The following is a 19,095-nucleotide window of genomic DNA, read 5'->3' as shown; positions in this document are numbered from 1 at the left end:
TGCACAGCAATCAAAAGCTGAATTTAATCTCTGACATTGTGAAAAAAAAAACTGAGAAACAGAAGCTAGTAATTCTGCAAGATTTAGTGAAATTCAGTTGGTCTAATAAGTACACTGCCTGGATGTTGGCAAAGAAGAAATGTAGGCTGAAAGAAAATCAGCTTGAAAAGGTGAAGAGAAAACAGCTGCAGCTGTTAAGCAAAAAGCAGAGATCCTTCCATATCACTGTTGCTATATTCTTTACTAAGAGATCTCCTGCCAATGATAGCCCAATGTCCGGCCAGTTTACCAAAGCCTTTAGGTCTTAGACGCCATATGTTAAACTTGGGCTTCCCTCACAAGGCAAGGGGCATAAAGGTGGGCCACCAGTCCGAACGCCTTCATTAAACATAGGTCTATATGTACTTCTGCTGTGCTGGCTTCCAAATTAGCATCACATCACCTCAAACTTGTGGGTGCTATCTGTCAGGGATATTTCATGATTTGTAAATCTCATCCACCCTTTTCAAGTATTCTTCAATCTCCTCGAGAACAACATACTCACTTTCCACAGGTTGTGCAATCCCTTTTGAATCAAAGCACCATTCGGCTCATTCCACCTGCCCAAGTGGGGAAGGGGTTTTTAGTCCAGAATATGTTTGGTCTTTGGAAGCAGGGTACATGAGACCAGTTCTGTTTTGTCTGCTCAACACCTTTCTCAAGGTTCCTTTTCTAAATGTTATCTGTTTGGACCTTGTTTCCTTTTCTTCCCCAAGCCTTTTATGATTTCTCTAGACCTCAAGGTTGCATACCTTCACATCCCCATCTCTTTTTTGCATTGTGAGTTCTTTGCTTTCCTTTTTGCCCTTTCTAGTGCCCCAAGGGTTTTTACCAAATGCCTCACTCCTGTCATTGTTTTTTTTTTTTGCAGGTTTTGGGGGGATACAGCTTTTCCCTGTCTAGACAACCTGCTTATTCAAGCTTCTTCTCCAAGCTTCTTCTCCCAAGCAGTCTGTTGCAGGATCTCCAGTTTACCATTTGTGTTTTACACAGCCTGGAGTTCACCATAAATCTCCAAAAATCAGTCCTGACACCTTCCTAGGATCATGTTTTCCTTGTGTGCAGGCTGTTTTCCTTGTGTGCAGGCTTCAGACTGTTCTCATTCTGGCATCTCCCCCTATTTCAGAGGATTTTTTGTCAGACCACCTTTTTCCATTCACTTCTTCCTCTGTCCTCTTGTCAGGCCTGGGAATTTCTCTGTTTTTTAGGATTTATGGTCTCCACTATTCCCACACTTCCTCTGGCCAGACTTCAGATGAGGAAGTTTCAGTGGTACATCAAATCGGTGTGGTTCCAACATTGCTACCCCCTGAAGGTCCCCGATGATCATGTTTCACTGTTGCAGTCATCACACTTGGGTTATCTGCCTGCAGGTAACCCTCAGTTGGCCCGAATACCAGAGTCTTGGTATTTTTGCGTTGGATGCTGTCGCTTCTTCCATGACATCAGGTTATCAGGGGTATAAAACAGGCAGCCAACGCCATTACATCAGTCTCTTTCTTGCCGTAGAGAAGCCTGAAGCAGTTCGCAAGTGCTGGTCAGCCGCTACCTGAAATTTTCGTTTTCGAGTTTATAATCCTGAAGTCTTCTAAAGCTAAGTACCCTGTTAGGGATTCTTTTTTCTTGCGCTAACCGATGTCAGAAAAAGTTAATCGTGAGGAAGTTTCAGAAGTACATCAAATCGGTGTGGTTCCAACATTGCCACCCCCTGGAGGTCCCTGTTCCTTTTCTTCCTTGTCTCAAGCTTGAGCTTCAGTGGTGGATTCATCAACTCTGTCTCAAACCAAGACTTCCTTTCAGGCTCCAATTCCCTCTCAGGAGCTGTTCACAGATGCCTCAGATGTGGGGTGGGAAGCTTTTTGTGGCCCCTTAAAGGGCCAGTGTCTCTGGCTTCCTCATCAGAGGTCAGACCATATCAACATAAAAGAGATGAGAGGTTTGCAAGCTTTTAATTCCCTCTTAAGTCACAGGCCCCTCAAATTGTTCACAGACAGTATTACTGTGATGTGGTACATCAACAAGTTGGGGGGGGGCACAAGATCTTATCTGTTTGTAGACTGTTTCTTCAGGTCTGGGATTGAGCTGTCCAGTTTCAGGTGCCTCTTCAGGTAGCTTACATTTCCTCAGAGCAAAGTCTTGTGGCAGACTGAGCAGGTCCAGAACACAGTTACACAAATGGAGATGTGTTTCTGAACATTGTTCATCAGTGGGGTGTTCTTCAGGTAGATCTTTTCACCTCCCCTCTAAATAGACCACGTCCACTATTCTGTTCCAAAGCCTCCAGTTCTCTTGACTTGGAGAGTGTCTTTTTCCTTGGAAGGGACTGTTTCTGTACACTTTCCCCCCTTCCTTTGTTGCCACAAATTCTGCACAAGATCAGGCTGGACTCTTCACAAAATCTTGCTGGTGACTCCCCTTTTGCCCAAACAGCATTGCTTTCTCCTTCTTTCTCATTTGGCTAGGGGCATTCAACACAAGTTTTCTTACTGGGTAGATCTTTTCACACAAGTCAAGGGATCTCTTATTTTCCTCACCTGTCCACTCTTCAGCTGATACTGTGAGTGATGGGCTTTGATTCATTCTGGGTACCTCTTTTCTGAGCACTTGCTCTGAGTTCTGCAGGATGTCAGGAAACCCACTACCTGAAAATCATTTATGCCCAAATGGAAAAGATTTTCCATCTGGTATCTCTTACCCATCAGTATCACCTGTCTGCGGAGGTTCCTCCTATTATTGTGATCTGCTCCATGATGGGTTGGCATTTTCAGTTCAAGCTCGCTATCGGCAATTTCTGCATGCCTGCCCTCGAGTCTTCTTCTAGCCTCTTGGTTTGAGGTAAAGCAGATTCTTAAGGGCATCCTTCATATCAGGCTTCCTAGGAAGCCAACTTCACCTTCTTGTGGCCACAGTTTATTGCTGGAAAAATTGATCCAGGTGTCTTTTGGGCCTGCTTCCTTGCTCCATTGTCCTTGGAAGACTTTTCTGTTTGCTTTTACTTCAGCCAAGAGAGTGTATGAGCTTCAGGCTCTTAATACTATTCCTCCTTTTTAGTTTTTTATAGAAACAGGGTGTGTCTTTGTACTAATCCTTCCTTTATGCCCAAGGTAGTCAACAAGTTGTCCCATAATCAGTCTAATCATCATCTTTCCTTTTTTCCTTCTCTGCAGTCCACCAGTGAAAAGGTTCTTCACACCTTGGATTTGCACTGATATTTAAGGTATTATTTAGATAAAACTAAAGTAATTCACAAGTCCTAAGCAGCTTTTTGTTTCTTTTCATCACAGGACTTTGGGTTTGGTTCTTTCCAAGCAACTATATCTCCTGGATTTATAGGGCCATTTCCTTTTGTTGTTTTTCATGGCAAATGTCTTTCCTTATCTGTAAAGGCACATTCTACTAGGGTGGTTGGCTCCACTGGTGCCTTTTTCAAGGGTTTGGCTATCATCTCCATCCTTGAGGCTGCTGCCTGGTCCTCTGTTTATACTTTCACTAAGCATTAATTGTTGAATGTTATTTCCAGGGCAGGATTTGCCAGAGCTATCCTATATGGGTTTGTAGAGGGCTCTGTGCCTTCCTCCTCACAGGCTTCTTCTTGGGTAAAGAGTACTGCAACATTGACATGGAAGGACATGGTACAGTTGTGTAAAATCTTTCAATTTAACAGTTGATGTCCTTCTCTTCACTTTTGCAGCATTGGGTCCCACCCTTGTTCCTCCTCTGTTCTAACTTTTTTGCCATGGTTGTAGTTTTGTTGCCCTCCTGGGTTGTGGGATCCTTATTTATTTTTTCTTTCTGCATGTGTATGTTCTGCTTTGTTCATTAGGGTGTTTTATTCCTCCAGAAGCTTTTTCAGTTCTGGGTGTTTGCATCTGTACATCACCTTTATGCTATATACCTTGCGAGGGGGGAGCATATGTGTGATGTATGGCACCTATAAGACCTAAGGGCTTTGGTATACTGGATAAGAGTTGGGCTATCCTTGGCAGAATATCTCTTGGGTAAAGAATATCGCAGCAGTGAAGAGTAGGACATCTATTGTTATGCTAAGACTTTACACAACTGTACTTTCAGGCTCCAGCTTTGGTACAAGGGATGGCTTCCAGTAATTCAGAAAAAAAAGTCAAATGTATTCAGAGCTGATAGTTACACATTGTAGTACATCAGCTAAGACAACAAAAGACTGGAAAAAAAATGGAAGAAGCTTTTTTAAGTTGCTATTCAGATGAGTAAATAAACTGCTAAAACTGCAAAAATCAGAAGGCGAAATTAAGAAAAAGTTGTCTGAATACGAGACTTTTCAAGAAGAGTTGTTTCAGACAGTGGTAGTGTTGGAGAACATAGCATGCAGATAAAATGTGAGATTTTCTACTTTTACTAGCAAAGGAACAGACTGTATTAATTTTATGAAGTACAAATAAGCAACCAGAATGATATTCCACAGCATGATTTGTTAATTGAAAGTACATACAAGAGTGTATGCTCCAAACCTGGCCATGAGAAAGCAACCAAGACCTGTATTTAACAGTGATGCAGTCATACCAGCAGAAAAAATTGTTCCTGTCAAAACTCTGGCAGAAGAGCAAAGTATTAAAAATCAGAGACTGTTTGTCAAAAAGGATCATTTAGTATACACCAGGCAGAAGAGAAACAGATTTTATCCCAGAAATCAGGAATGTTGAGAGGCAGGTGTGAAATTTAAGCTGCTGTATCTAGCTGTCTTCATAGTATTTTTCCTGGAGGAACAAAAAAAAAAACACTTTTAGGTAGAACAGGCTAAGGAGAAAATACAGAATTTTGACAAAAAGTGAGGCATCTAACAGAAGGGGACTGTGGTTCTCATTCTTCCAACAGTAAACCTGAGAGAGACATTGCCAGTGATCTATCTTCCAGTGTTTCAAAGGAAAATGCTCGAGTGACAGAAAACAGAACAGGAACTCACTAGTAGAGTCAGTTGTACTTCGGACTTGAAAGTTTAGTGTTGGTAGATTGAGATGAACAAGAAGACCAACACCAACACTGAAGTTAGTAAATAAATGTGAGATTATAAAGCATGAATCAAATCACATTCATGGAATATGGATTTGCAAGGAAAAATGGATGAGAAAATTTGCACTTCTTTTAACTTTGTTTAACTTATGGGTAGACTGAAAATCGTATACCCCACATCATGTCATTAATGTTTATAAAGAGACAAAATTGGAAAAAAAAAGTCAAATTCTCAGTGTAATGTTGAAAAGTCTGCAGCTTAGGGCATTTGTACATTCTGCTGTTATGTTTCTATGGAGACAAGCTGGCTACAGGTGAAGCCAATTAGTCTTGAGAGTTCTGTGCATTGTTTGCAGAGAGAAATATAAAATTAAAAGGTGCAAGGACAAGCAGCTCAGTAAAATAGTTTGAAATGGCTGTAAGTGAATGATTTTTCCTAGAAGGCTAAATACTTAAATGCATTAACTAGAACAGTACGTTTTAATGATGGCCAGTGCACGTTTTCTTGCAGCTAAAAGTTAATGTTTACTGAAAGTATGCAATCTGTTTTTCACATCTGGGTGGGGAATAGAGATAAAAGAACAAACAACCATCAGTTTAAGTGATAGCACAGGCTGTAACATGCACTTTTTAGCATGGATAACTTTACTTTTAGGTTAGGTAATGCCTGTGGGTGCAGCTGTCAATTTGAGGCAATTCTGTCAGTAGGGTTAAACTTCATTATTTGAAGGTGTACATAGTTTTGTGTGTTTTTAAGTTAATAGATTATGGGGTGTGCTGAGGGTGCTTTTAGTTTGAGGGTCTTCATCAAGTCAAAAAGTCTTGAAAACTGTGACATAGGTTAAAATGGAGATGACAAGAAATAACTGAATAACCAACCCGCCAAATGGTGTATGTATGTATGTAACACAAAGTTGGAAATACACATTTAAAAAAGCTGTCATGTATAATAGGTAGGAATAATAACTTATCATAATGGCTATGCTCTCCATATTATTTTGTAATGTAAATGGCCTCAAATGAATAAGACAGAGTTTTGAAATTTTTTTTTTAATTATATTGAGAAATAGAGTGCAAATAAGAATGCTGCAGGAGACGCATTCGAAAAGAAATGACATGACTTTAATAGAGAGGATTCAATGGTGGATATTCAGCAAAATATCAGAGGATATCAGAGGAAAAGGGAACTAAATATTCTAATTGCTAGAGGAGCTCCAATAGTGATAGAAGAGGGGAAGAAAAGATGATGGCAGGTTTGTGGCAGTAAGGGTTACTGGGAAGGGAGGAGGATTACATTGGCATGTATTTATATTCCACCTTAAACTGCTATTGTGGAGCTTTAAAAAGATTTTCAGCAGTGAATATTACTTGTAGGTATGGACTGGAACTTGATGTAGACCTAGAAGGGAAAATATAACAATTGAAACTAAATTTCTGATGAAATTTATGAAAATATTTGGTATGCAAATCATGAACTCAGTAGTAGAAACTTAAGAGAATTTGCATATCCTCTAAGGTATGATACACTGGTGCTTTCCAACTTACCTCAAAAAAAGAAAGAGGAAGTTATTTACTCCAATAGAGCTCGGGAAGTTTGCACTGTAACTTCCAATGGGTGGAGCCTAAGCCTTTTGATAGAATTAAATTGTCCTTATATTTCAAACAAATGTTAATTTCTCTGGAACCATAGGAGTTATGAAAGAAGTATAAATGGCAAACTTTTCCTCACAAACTATTTTGATAGTCTTTAGATTCTAGGTCTTAAACTGAATTTTAAGTCATGGTAACTATTAAACTGTCTTTCGGCTTTTCCCGGTTAGGGGTCGCTGCAGCGGAACTCCGGTCCGCTAATGATTGGCAGTAGATTTTTACGTGCTGACTTGCCGGGCCAATGCACAATCTTCAACGAAGGAACGCCCATTTACGCATGTCGACACACACAAGACGCTCTAACTGAGAATCGAACGTGCAGCGTCTAACTGTGAGGCGGCAATGCTACCGCCGCACCACCGCCGCAGTAAGTCACGGTAACTATGTTTGTAATATTTTGTAAACCATTTAACACTATCTTAGCAACCTCTCCTGCTATACACTTACTCTCAGCAGCATTTTATTCATCTAGCTGAAAGCTTTCATATGATGTTAAGGAGTTCTGTCTCTGTTACTTGGTTGTTGAGATATTTAGAAAAATGTGAATCGTATCTATATAAATGTAATAAAAACAACAGGTCTAATATTAATGCAGTTGAGTTTGCCATTTTGCAAGCGTTAACATGCAATCTTTTAAAACCTTGTACATAGCATGGTTTTGGAATTATTGCTGCAAATATGAAAAGCAATATTTGATCCCTAGAGGCGTCCGTAGGCGTTAACTACAGATGCACTTGGAGGTGTCACTTGGATGTAATGAGTTAAGGGATGTGTACTGGAAATTATTTGAGAGTTGTAACATAGACATTTCTTTACACATTATAGCTGAAATGAAAAAAAAAATGGAGTTTAAAAATGGTAAAAATCAAATAAAGCAAAATGGTTAAAAAGTAATGAGAATTTAGAGGGGCTAACAAAGGTTAAATTATTGCAGAATAAGGAGGATCTCACAGAACAAGAAGTGGTGCAACTGCAGAGTGCTAAAAGAAAACGCGTATCTGGATGATATGTATGAGTTTAGAAAAATTGCTGTTAAGAGGCTGCTTTTTGATGATAAATCCAGAGCAACTTTTAGCACAATGACTTTGGCAAAAGAAAGAGCTGTTATCAAACTTACGGAGCCTATAACAAGAACAATAACTAGAGATCTTATAGAGGTTTTAAAAAATATATTTTGGAAATTTTATCATCTTTTGTATATGTGGAACTCAAGAAAGACTACAAATGGAAATATTTATGGAAGACTGGCTCAACAATTAACACAAGATAGTAGGGGATGATATGCAGAAAAGTCTCCAGGAACAGATAGTATTCCTGTGGAAGTTTGGAAGCTAGAAGGGAAGAAAGTGATAAATATCTTTAAGGTTTTGTTTAACAATATTTTAAAAAGAGGGGAAGTACCAAAATCCTGGAAGAAAGCTTTGGTGGCTGTAATACTTATGACCCAAGACCTATTAGACCCAGCCTCGTATAGACCCATTTCAATTTTAAATCATGATTATAAAGTGTTTGCCTATGTTATCTTAAAGAATGGTAAAGGTGTTGTCAAAACTGATAGATCTGTGAGGTTTTGTGAAGGGAAGGCAAACGCTGGACAACATTAACAGAATGATCCAAAGGAAAGAAGAATGTAAGGAAAATATCACTGTCTGTGCGTCTTGATGCAGACTAAGCTGGGATTTTGAGTAGGGCGTGGAAGCATTTGCATTCCCCTGATGCACTACTAAGGTTAATTATGGGGATATATGAGGGATCAGAGGCTAACATTAAAGTGGAGGGGCTTCTCTCTAATTTAAAAAGGAACCAGGCAGGTGTCTTCTTCCAACGTTGTGATTTGCTTTACATTTAGAGCTGTTAGCAAAGAAAATAAGGGACTCTTAAGTATATAAGTGGTATGGTAATTTAGAAAAGTTGGTGTTATTTGTACACATTATTATTTAGTACCTTATTAAACTGGAAATGGACATCTCTGTGTTGTGGAGCATTTTAAGACCGTGTCAGGTCTTTTCAGGATATAAAATTAATGAAGATAAACCAAAGTAAAAAAAAAAAAAGCAAAATGCACCAAGAAAACGACTTAAAATATTATAATGAAACACAATATAAAAATAAAACTACCAACCAGTAAAAACAATAAAAGTAATGAGCACTTTCACACCAAACCCTAATTCTTAATCAGATTTAAAGATGTTCTTCATTCCACATTGCTGCAGTCCTAACTATTGGGTAGTCCGCTGTCCAGTCGGCCCGAATACCAGAGTATATGGCTGACGTCGGTCAGGGCGCATTAGACTGACGTCAGTACATCAGGGTACTAATGCGCATGACCGACGTCATATCCTCAGTCTTTTTTGCCGCATGGTCCGATGCAGAAGCAGTTTTGCGAGTGCAGGTTGGCGTTCTGAAATTTTCTGAAGTCGGAGTTTCAGACCGAATCAGAGTTGGCTAAGTACCCGCTTGGGAACATTTTGGTTTTTCTTGCCTCAGTATTTAACCGGATGTCAGAAAAAGTGAATAACTGTATTTCTTGTGGGAAACAGATACCTCATAGGGATTACCATACCTTGTGTATACCTTGTTTAGGGCCTGAGCACGACGTTGTTGGATGCCGCTCTTGTGCTAGGTTTAACAAACGCACTATTAAGAGGAGGTTAGACTGTGCCAGGTTAGTGTTTGGGAAGCGTTGCAATTATAAAATGCCGCCGGATGCTCCGACGCCCGCTTCGACCAAGAAGCGCAAGGACAAAACAGCGAAGCCTAGGGTTGATGAACCGGCAGTCCCGGACGTCGGTTCTTTAGAAGGCTCAGTGGAGCCAGAGGTTTTGCCAGGAGTTTCTTTGGAGTCTCAGGCAGAGACTTTACTGTTACAGGATGTGCCTTCTCAGGAGGTAGGCCAGGCTGAGGGGGCTTCTCAGGTAACTGCTCTTCCCTCTCTTCCCAAGGTAGTTAGAGCCTCTCCTTCTTTTTCCAAAACTTCTTTGAGATGTAGGCCAAGTTTAGCTTCAGTGGGGGCTTCTCCTAGCACTTCAGGTTCTGTGCCTAAGAAACATATGCTTAAAATGGCAGAAGATTTGATTACTATGATTAGAGGTTCTATGCCCCCTCCTGATAAGAGGCCTAGGTTGGAACCTGAGTTTGATAGTTTTGAACAGTGTTCAGAGGCTTCTGAGTCTTCTGCGGAAGATTTGCAGGAGTATCCTCCTTATTCTGATTCTGATGTGGATGATTCCACTCCTACAGCTTCTCCTCCTGAGGATTTCTCATTTTCAGAGACTCTGCATTCCATGAGGGAGCACTTTAAATGGGAAGGCCAGGATTACTCTGATTCCAGGAAAAGGCTTAGGGAATTCTTGTTTTTACCCCAGCATAGGCCCTTAGCTATACCTCCTGTGTTGAATGTGGTGGAAGATGTTTTGCAGAGGCTTCCTGAACCCTGATTCTTTGCCTCCTGCTCCTGTTAAACCTGATAGGTACTATAGGGTGCCTGAAGCTCATAAGTATCTTTTTAAGAGTCCTAGGGCAGACCCGGAAACTATTTCTCAGGGACCTAAAGGTGTTAAGGCCTCTGTGGTTAAAAACCCTGTTCCCACTGATAAGGAGGCAAGGGCTTTGGATAGATGGGGAAAGAAAGTGTATACTTCTTCCACTTTAGCCATGCGGCGTTGAATTGTCAGTTTCACATGCTAAAATATCAAAATTATCTCCTTTCACAACTGAAATCTAAGGTGGATGCTTTGGCGGAAGGTATTGAGTGTAAAGAGTTGCTGGATTTAGTTCATGTGTCTGAACAAGTGGGTAAGCATTCTTTGCAATGTGGTTTTGATGCTGTACAGGCCTCCTCGAGGGTGGCTGCCACTAGTTCTGTTCTTCGCAGGCATGCCTGGTTGAGGGATCAGAATTTAGCTGAGCATGTTAAGACAAGGATTTTGGATGCTCCTTTACAGTCTGATGTGTTGTTTGGTTCGCCTGTGGAAGCAGTTTTAAAGAAAATGGAGGACAAAGCTAAGTCTATGCAAACTGTTAAAGATTTTTGCAGGTGCAGCCACCAAGTTTAGTAGAAATTGGCCTACTAAGGGATGGACATATCCTGCTTATGATTCCCAGTCTAGGGGTAGGTCTAGACGTGGTAGGGGCAGAGCTCAAGGTTCTTTTAGGCCTAGAACAGGAGTTCACCTGCTCAGACTTCTGGTGAGGGCAGGGGTCAGTCCTTTCGTAAACAGACCCAATGACCTGCCTTTTCAGCTGCCAGTAGATTCTCGCCTGGCAGCTCCTTTGGGAGGAAGACTGTCTCTTTTCAAAGAAAATTGGGATTTAATTACTCAAGACAGATGGGTGTTGGATATCATTCACCACGGTTACAGGTTTTATTTCCATACTTTGCCCCCTTTCAAAGGCATGCCAGACGTTCCTCCTCCACAAAGGAAAGAGGCTCACAAGCAAATTTCTCTGTTACTCCAAATAGGGGCCATTCAGCCAGTCCCTGTATCAGAAAGGGGCCTAGGATTTTATTCTCGCCTGTTCCTAGTACCAAAGAAGGGGAACACGTGGAGACCAATTTTGGATTTATCTATCCTCAACACTTATCTGGACATTCCCAAGTTCAAGATGTTGACGTTACAACAGCTTTTACCTCTGCTGGGCAAAGATCACTGGATGGTAACTTTAGATCTCAAGGAAGCTTACCTTCATGTGCCTATAAGACTAAGTTGCAGGAAGTATCTGCGTTTTCGAGCTGGAAATTCTCATCAGTTCTCTGCATTGCCCTTTGGCTTATCTACTGCCACCAGAGTATTCACCAAGGTTCTGGCTCCAGTGATAGCTTACTTCAGGCTAAAAGGAATTCAAATCTATCCTTACTTGGACGACTGCCTGATTCTGGCTCAAGAAAAGGAAGACCTTCTACAGCATCTGGAATATGTTATAGCAGTGCTAAGATGCCTAGGGTATTCTGTGAACGAAATAAAGTCCAGTCTAGTACCCTCTCAAGACATGTGCTTTCTGGGTGTGAGACTGAATACAGCAGCCCAGATGGCCTTTTAACCCCGGACAAACAAAAGAGTCTATCCCTTTACTTCCATCAACTATCTCATCAGTCCGTGCTGACTGCAAGGACAGTCCTTCAAGCATTAGGGTTCATGGCATCTTGTATTCTGGTGCTTCCCAATGCCAAACTGCATATGAGGCAGCTGCAATGGTATCTCAAAAATGTATGGACACAGCACTGCCAGGATTTGGACACTGTCATTCAAATAATACCTTGCCTTCAAAAAGAATTTTTGTGGTGGGCTCAGGAATGTCACCTAAACAAGGGACTCTCTGTGACCCGGCCAGAGGCGAGTCAGATTTTAACGACAGATGCCTCGGACATTGCTTGGGGAGCTCATCTAAATGGAAAGTGGATACAAGACAAGTGGCCTGCCAGACTACAGCATCTACATATCAACATGAAGGAGATGTTAGCAGTCCAGTTTGCATTAATGGCTTTCAAGGAGTTACTTCTTCCAGGGCAGGTGTTGATTCTAACAGACAACACAACTGTCATGTGGTACATCAACAAACAAGGGGAACACATTCTTATCCTCTATGCAGGCAAGCAATGATTTTCTGGGAGACTGCGCTCAGCTTGCAACTAACTCTTCAGGCAAGGTTTCTGCCGGGAGCACAGAACTCCTTAGCAGATGTGTTAAGCAGACAAATCATGGATCCCCACGAGTGGAAACTGGATCTTCATGTATTTCAGAAATTGACAGTGTCATGGGGAACTCCAGACATAGATCTGTTCGCTTCTCCACTAAACCACCAGCTGCCAAAGTTTTGCACAAAGGGGTTTCATCACACAGCTTGGAAAGTGGATGCTCTTTCTTTCAGTTGGAAAAATCTTCATGTGTATGCCTTTCCACCTCTGCCTCTTCTTCCAAATGTGCTCTTAAAGGTCAGACAAGACAAGCCAAGGATGATTTTAATAGCTCCAGATTGGCCTCGGCAACACTGGTACCCACTACTAAGGAGTCTGGTAAGGAAGCCTCCATGGCCTTTACCTTTGATTCCACATCTGTTATCTCAGAAGGACGGTCATCTGCTCAATGTCAAGCTTCACTCTCTTCATCTAACAGCCTGGCATATTCTGTGTTGAAACACAGCAGGTCTCAACTTCCTCAGCAAGTTTTAAATGTGATTATGGAAGCTAGAAGACCTAGTACAAGGAAAGTGTACGCAGAAAAATGGAAGAGGTTTATATTTTGGAGTACAGCAAAGAATTTGGACATTTCTGAGCCTAATTTGAGTGTGGCTCTTCAATATCTTACTGAGTTATTGGACAAAGGTTTGTCCTTCTCTTCCATTAAGATTCATGCTGCAGCAATTTCAGCTCACTATGATTGTGACCCACCATTGTTTTCGCATCCTTTGTTCAAGCAGTTTCTTAGAGGGGCAAAGAATATAAGACCCCCGTAGAGCTCCTACTCCTGCTTGGGATCTCAATTTTGTGTTGGAAAAACTTACTCTACAACCTTTTGAGCCTGCGGCTACTGCTGAATTGAAATACTTGTCATGGAAGACTGCTTTTCTGTTGGCTATTACTTCTGCAAGAAGGGTGTCTGAGTTGCAGGCCCTTATGGCAGTAGAGCCCTTTTGATTTTCCATAAGGATAGGGTATCATTACGCACTAATCCTTCCTTTATGCCTAAGGTGGTTTCTAGTGTGGCTTTAAACCAAATTATTCATTTGCCTACTTTTATGCAGACCCCCAAAATAAAGGGGAAAAGATTTTGCACACTTTAGATGTACACAGGCAATTGCGTTATTATTTAAGCAGGACTAAGGATTTTAGGCAGTCTCAGCAGTTGTTTGTTTCTTTTGCTTTGAGTTCGCAGGGCAAGCCTGTGTCAAAACAAACTATTTCTAGGTGGATTGGGTTTTGCATTGCATTTTGTTATTCCCATCATGGCAAGGAGATTCCAGCTGGGATTAGGCCTCATTCCACTAGGGCTACTGCCACTTCAACAGCATTTCTAAGGGGTGGCAACTAAGGATATTTTGGAGGCAGCTACTTGGAGTTCAGTGCATACTTTCTCTAAGCATTATCACCTTCCTCTCTACTCTAAGTCTAGGGCTGGTTTTGCCACAGCTATTTTGCAAGGCATGTTGTCAGCTCCTGCTTCTTTATGATTTGCCAGCCTCCCTTACCTCTGCTTTGGGATTCTACCCAATAGTTAGGACTGCAGCAATGTGGAATGAAGAACATAGTACAGTTTTGTACCTACCATAAATGTAGATGTTCGAGGATCCACATTGCTGCAGTCCAATTTACCCTCCCTCCTTCCCCTCTGTGTTTAGGGGTGGTTGTGTAGGTGCGGTTATATGCTGATATTTTTGTATATATTTTTGTATATATTGTACATATTTTTGGTGCAGGTATATTGGGCCTTGTCTTTTTAGGGTCTTCTGACATCTGGGGCAAGAAAAGACTGAGGATATGACGTCGGTCATGCGCATTAGTACCCTGACGTACTGACGTCAGTCTAATGCGCCCTGACCGACGTCAGCCATATACTCTGGTATTCGGGCCGACTGGACAGCGGACTACCCAATAGTTAGGACTGCAGCAATGTGGATCCTCGAACATCTACATTTATGGTAGGTACAAAACTGTACTTTTCCATGAAATTATCAAAATTTAAATACTTAGAAATTAACGCATCAGGCCATGTGATCTTAAAACTGGTTTTAAAGTGACGTACTCATTTAATCCCTTACCTGTTATTGCTTGAAGCAGTAATATCCATTTGATCTCAAGGTTTTCAATGCAAGTTTTTACATCACCACCATGTACATTAGGTGAATATACTTCAAGCACAAGAAATTTAAATGTGCGTATGTACCCTTTGTTGGCCTCATACTTACCCAGCACATTTTTGGTATGACAGCTACTCATAGTATGGAGATGTTCTCTAATTCTGTCCGTAAAACAATGACTCGTCTTTCCTACATAGTAACTGCGACCTATGTCACAGCATGTAAAATAGGCTATATTATGAGTACCACAAGCAGCATAAGAATCTAAATTATACTTCTGACCTGTAACAGGATGTATTTAAAAAAAAAAAAAAAAAAACTTCACTGATATGTTTACAAACATTACATCCTCAACATATAAAAGTACCTTTGGGACCTAGTTTAGGTTAATTGCCTATTGAAAAAGGTTTATATCATAGCATTCTCAATTCTTATATGAAAACTTTTGTTCATCACCAATGACTTCCCTAAGTTTAGCATCTGTGGAAAGTACATTCCACTGTTTTTTTTTAATATCACACACACAGTGTACATTGCTAGAATACTTTAAACACAACCTCACACAATATTAGTGGCCCTATTCGTTGAATGATCACTAACTTTGTTACTAAGAAATGGCTTGGCTCTTGTCTAATGACAAGATAGCACCTCATTCTGCACTTGAGTTATCTCATAATCATAATAGTCCCTCTGACGAAATTAATCAGATAAAATGTCAAATGAGGAATACATTTCACAATCCTTATTGTGTAGTCTTGCATTCCATGACATTCCTTTTCAAGTGGTTGGGATGCATACTGTGCACATGTAGTACATTGTTCTTTTTGCACACTTTCTTATAAACTGCTGTGTTAATACCACAGACAGTTTTCTTTATACAAATGTCCAGAAACTCTATTTCAAATTGAGAGTACTTAAAAGTAAATTTCAAGAAATTAGTAATTTGCTTTTGTATATATTCACTTTAATTCAGTTTGTCATCTTGTTCTGATAAAGTTTGTGTATTAAATGAACAAAAGTGCTTAACTTACATATTGTTTTGAGAGGCTGTTTTCTGAGTTTTTTGGCATTTTCATATTTTAAGATAAAACAAAGACTGTAGCTGTAAATTGTGTACACACACTTAAATCTGTTCAGCAGTACTTCATTTTATCATGTTCTCATAAGTATGGATATTTAGGAATCTGGATTAAAAAGGCTTCTGTTGTGGCAGCTATGGATATATGGGAAGAGACTAAAAAGATCATACAAAAACTGGAAGCTGTTGTTTATGGATAGTAAGATATATGCAGTGAAAATGTTTTAATCCCTGTAGTTCCATATAATGGTCAGGCATATTTTATCGACCAGAGAAGTTGTGGACAATAATAGAGTTGAAATTTATCTAAGAGGGGAAAAGGACAAGGGTCAAGTGGGATAAATCTTTCCAATAGAACAAGGTGGTTTAGGATTATCTGATTTGAAGGGATATTTTAGAGCTATGCAGTTAAGGCTCTTTTATACATAGAATTATAGCTTCTAAGTGGAAAGGGATGATGAAGTTGGGTAAACTCAAGAAAGAAGGGGAAAGCGGGATTTTGGATGCATATACTTAAGAAGAATAACAGCCATACAGAATATTATATTCATAAAGTAGCAGTATTCTAAGAACTTGGCCAACATGAGAATAGAGAGAAGATTTTTCAGATGGATATGATGGCAATTAGGGGTACAAAGAATAGACCATAGGGGGCTGAAATTTACTGGAGAAAGCTGGCAAAGGAACCAAGGTGTAGGGAGCAAATAACTAGAGAGGGAAAGGTAACAGAATGGAAGGAGGCCAAGAAAAACATTTGAACTACAGGCTAGAAGACTGCCTTCTCTACCAGGAATTGGTATCTGAATATGGGCAAAGATAAAGGGATAGAGGAATCCTAAGTGAAAGGCAAGGTCTGATTAGAGTTTTTAGTTTAATCTAAAACAGAAGCTGCTGTTTGAAAAGGGATAATTAGTAGGGCATATAAAATATTGCACAGTAGCTATAGGAATCAGTCAGAGGAGTTTTGAAGAATTTGGGAAGAGAGATTGGATAAGCAATTTACAAGGGAACAGTGGAGTGACGTGTATGGCTCCCACATAGGCAACGATAGTCTAAGCTTTAGGATTTTTGCTCTGAAGTGTTTGCATGGGTGTTTTATATCCCAAGCAGACTCCAGAGAACTTTTCCTGAGGTAGATGCCAAATGGTGGAGATGTGATTTTGAATAAAGAGGTAATTTGGAACATATGTTTTAGGAGTGTAATTAATGCCCGTATATAGTACTCTTGTCAGAAATACTTGGTGAGCAAATGGGTGTAACTAAGGAAATTATTTATTTTTAGCCGAGACACAGGATTTGAATTGCCTAGACATAGTAAGGCCTTGTTAAGATTAATTCTGGTGTCTTCCAAAAAAAGCAATTACTAGAAAATAGAAATCTAAACCAACTGTATTTGAAGTGTTGAATATTGTAACACAGATAAAAGAAGTGGGATCTTTTAGAAAAAAATAGGAGCAAATTACATAAAAGTAAACAGAAGTTGTGGGACAATACAGATACATGCAGAATAATGTTCTGGAGGAGGAGTGAGGTTTAAGGAAAGGTAAGAAGTAAGTAATTTAAATAATGTTGGACTGATAGTTATACAAAAGAAACATGTAATATACAAAAGAAACATGTAATGTATAATTGATGTAACGGGGAACATGTTGATACTCTCTAGTTTTATATTAAATGTGTGTTTACCTATGTCTTGTTAATTTAATAAAGGTATTAAAAAAAGATCTTTATATGTTAAAAGATGTTGGGATTGGAGAGCTTTCCAGTTTCTAAAAGATGTAGAAACATGCATTTTTTATCTTTATTTGGAAATTGTGGAATTGGTATATCTGCCAGAAGAAATACAAAACTATTTTGCATTTTTCTTTAAAAAAAAGTGGCAGTTTCAGAAATTGACTGGTTTGATCTTGTAAAATTCATGGCATCGGTATGTGAGAGGGTAACACACTACCATGCATGTTTAAAAGGAAGTAAGAGACGTCTGTGCAGAAATAGTAATCTGACCTGGATAGTGATTTGTTCACCAAGTAGTAGTAGTAAATCAGGATTCAGTCTTGTAGAATATTTTGCCAGAACTGGAGTGTAGATGCAGTAATAGTGAGGCTTTCTGAGACAACTTCATCTATGGTTACCCGGGATTAGGAGTAGACTGTTGGCTGGATGGATGGTTTGAAAGCTTCCAGCTCCACACTTGGGCTGGGGAACATCTCTAGATGACTAAGGATTTGCTCCCCCAACAGTGGATGGTGATGATCTGTGTTCTTTCACAGTAGCAGAAGTAAACTTTCAGCAAGATGGACCATGGTAGACCTGCAGGAATACCACACCAGATGAATGTGATTGTTTTTTTTTTTTTGTGTTTGTGTGCGCTTAGGGACTCAGTCTGACACCTGCAACAGATTTATGTTTGTTTGCAAGAATGCTTAGTCAACACAGACCATGTGGTTGAGCTTTTAACTTCTACAAAGTGTTTATCCAGACTGGCTCTAAGGAATGTGGGCAATGTGACATGCAGGTGATTATGTCTGTACACCCAGGTAGTACAGATATTTTATTTTTGCTACATGTGTGTTTCCATATGTATGCATATTAATTTGTATCCTTACTAACAGCTTTCTCTGTTTTGGAAGTGTGTGTTGTGAGTTCTGACACTTAAAAATAAAATGCATTTTACACAGAAACACATTAAAACCCTATTTCTTGCTGTTCCTTTTTAAATGCTTTTGCTCAACTGTTTCCCCTCCCTGCAACCCTCGTTTGCCTGCTTATTTAAACCATCTTCAAGGTAGTGATTTCCATTGGAACAAGGAGAATTGGCTGCAACTGTCTTGGGAGTTGACTTCTATTATACTGTTTGACATTTCTGAAGATTACAGTTCAGCAGGCACTGTGGGATATACACACATACATGTGTGTGTATGATGATACACTGTGGATAAACAAATATGTGTATGGTAACGTATGATGATACACTGATCATTTTAAATGCCAGGTGCCCTTTTTTTATTTTATTTTAAACATGAAGTCAGTATGCGTTCAAAATAAGTTAATAAATGCTACTGTCAAGTTGTATTGTGATTAGTTTGCAATGTTTATGTACCTAGCTTCCTCAGTGGCCTTGTATCAAGATAGATTTTGTACTAAAAGTCATTTGCAAATGTAAACAACACTAGATATAACAAGAAACAACCAACATCCAGAACACAGTAAAGTTTAAGCAGGTATGCATTTGATACTATGTATAAAATGTTTAGAATTGTTAAACATTTGTCTTGAAAATGTTATGTGCAAGTTCTTCCGTACAGTTCTGATATAGTGTTTAGCAAAAAAGCTTGACTTATAATTCTAATTACCTTGCATTGCATGATAATCCTATACCTAAATACTTAAAAAAAAACCATTGAAGATTGTGATCATATATCAGTCCTTTTTCGTAGAAGGCTATGTGCCACATGTCAGTTGCTAGATTACTTGAACATTTGCTCTCAGTTTAAGGATAATTTGTGGGATTTCCATATTATAAAGTATGAATTTGTAAAAAAGAACAA

This window comes from Protopterus annectens, chromosome 5.part1, assembly GCF_019279795.1.
Source record: "Protopterus annectens isolate FY-2018-M chromosome 5.part1, PAN1.0, whole genome shotgun sequence".
In the NCBI taxonomy this organism is placed as follows: Eukaryota; Metazoa; Chordata; order Ceratodontiformes; family Protopteridae; genus Protopterus; species Protopterus annectens.
Note: the sequence above shows the minus strand (reverse complement) of the source record.